Source organism: Lactuca saligna, chromosome 3, assembly GCF_052625555.1.
Source record: "Lactuca saligna cultivar CGN05327 chromosome 3, ASM5262555v1, whole genome shotgun sequence".
NCBI lineage: Eukaryota > Viridiplantae > Streptophyta > Magnoliopsida > Asterales > Asteraceae > Lactuca > Lactuca saligna.
The window spans coordinates 13,308,770-13,310,496 of NC_136419.1; the positions used below are offsets into that span (position 1 = coordinate 13,308,770).

General features: G+C 30.0%; 1 non-coding gene across 1 annotated transcript; it reads right to left on the reverse strand.

The window, feature by feature from the left end:
• Positions 1-1,319: 1,319 nt before the first annotated feature.
• LOC145038088 (U6 spliceosomal RNA) lies at positions 1,320-1,422 on the reverse strand. The gene has a single exon (XR_013679158.1). It is a non-coding gene; the product is annotated as a U6 spliceosomal RNA (small nuclear RNA).
• Positions 1,423-1,727: the final 305 nt, after the last annotated feature.

The following is a 1,727-nucleotide window of genomic DNA, read 5'->3' on the forward strand; positions in this document are numbered from 1 at the left end:
TAGAACAAGATTTAATAGTCATCGATATTTTTTATTAATAATATCAATAAATAATGTTTTGAAATTAGGCATTCCGACAAGAATGAGAGGTATTGTGGCGCATGATCACTTCTTGGCTTTTCCAAGCATTGATGTGTTTTTTTTTAATCTTGTATTATACTATATATTAAAAGCAAAGTTGGAATTCTTTTGGTTTTGAAGTTGTGCCACCGTATTTCGCCACTTTTAAGAATATTGCCATAAAGCTTTTCAGTTTTGGAGTTTTAATACAATTGTTTTGGATTTTGGCAAATTTAGCCCTTATAACTTTTTAATTTATAGAAAAAGTCTTGATTGTTTTTTACAAAAACAATCCATATGTTTAATAGTTTTTTTTAAAGATAATGACTTAGGAGGGTAATAAGGTTTTCAGTTTGTCCGTATTAGGTCACTAAGGTTTTTTTTTTTTTTTTTTTTTGCGTATTATACCAATATGGTTGTTATTACCGTTTAGAAATAGTTATTTTACTGGTTTTAACCGGTAAAATGTCTATTTCTAAACGGTAATAATAACAATATTGGTCTAATACGCACAAAAAAAACCTTAGTGACCTAATACGAACAAACTGGAAACCTTATTACCCTCCTAAGTCATTAACCATAATTATTTAGAAAACATGCTTACTAATCAATGTGACTGATTTGTTTGACTGAAAATAGTTGCTTCTATTTAAACTTATCTCACAACCCTTTTAGAACCTCTAAGTCCACAAACTCATATGATTGATGATCTTCATTACATAAATATACAACATTTTATCAATAACTTCTTTTTTGTCATTTAAATGTTTACATGAACACATCCATACGTACAAAAAATAATCTCACTTTGATACCTCCCATCAATATCTACATTTGATAATGGATAGAAATGTAAAACCAACAGGGACTTATAGAGGATGTCTATTATCAATTATTTTATAAAAAGAAAAACCACAACATGAACTAAGAAACTGAAGTTGCAAAATGAATAAAAAAATCTGCACATAAACAAACACATACATACTATATACAACACATAAATGGAAGTTTATAAAGCATGAAACTTAATGACAGGAAAAGTAAAAAACTTAAAGGAGACTTTATAGAAAGAAAGATTACCCTTACTTGCCACAAATGGTTGAAAACATCAACAAGAAGATTAATCTGACCATGGAATCCACATGTTGTTTGATCATGATTTCAGTAGATAAACTACTGAAACGTAAGAATTGCAATTGAACTCTATTATCATTTCAAAAGGGAATTAGGGTTCCAGAGAAGACGATGAAGGGTTAAAAAAAATTTTGGACCATTTCTCAATTTGTGTGTGTCATCCTTGTGCAAGGACCATGCTAATCTTCTATGTATCGTTCCAATTTTATCGGATGTCCCCAAAGGGACGACTATAGATGAAGACCTTCATCATATAGAGGAGTAGCAGGTTATATGGGACGACGTGAGTTCTAAACGAAGTAGTTTACTGTTGATGATCATATATTCTCAATGTCTTTAAAATTAGGTTTAATGACGTAGAGGGTAATAAGGTTTTCAGTTTGTCCGTATTAAGTCACTAAGGTTTTTTTGTGCGTATTAGACTAATATGGTTGTTATTACCGTTTAGAAATAGTCTTTTTTACCGGTTAAAACCGGTAAAATGATTATTTCTAAACGGTAATAACACCCATATTGGTTTAATACGCACAAAA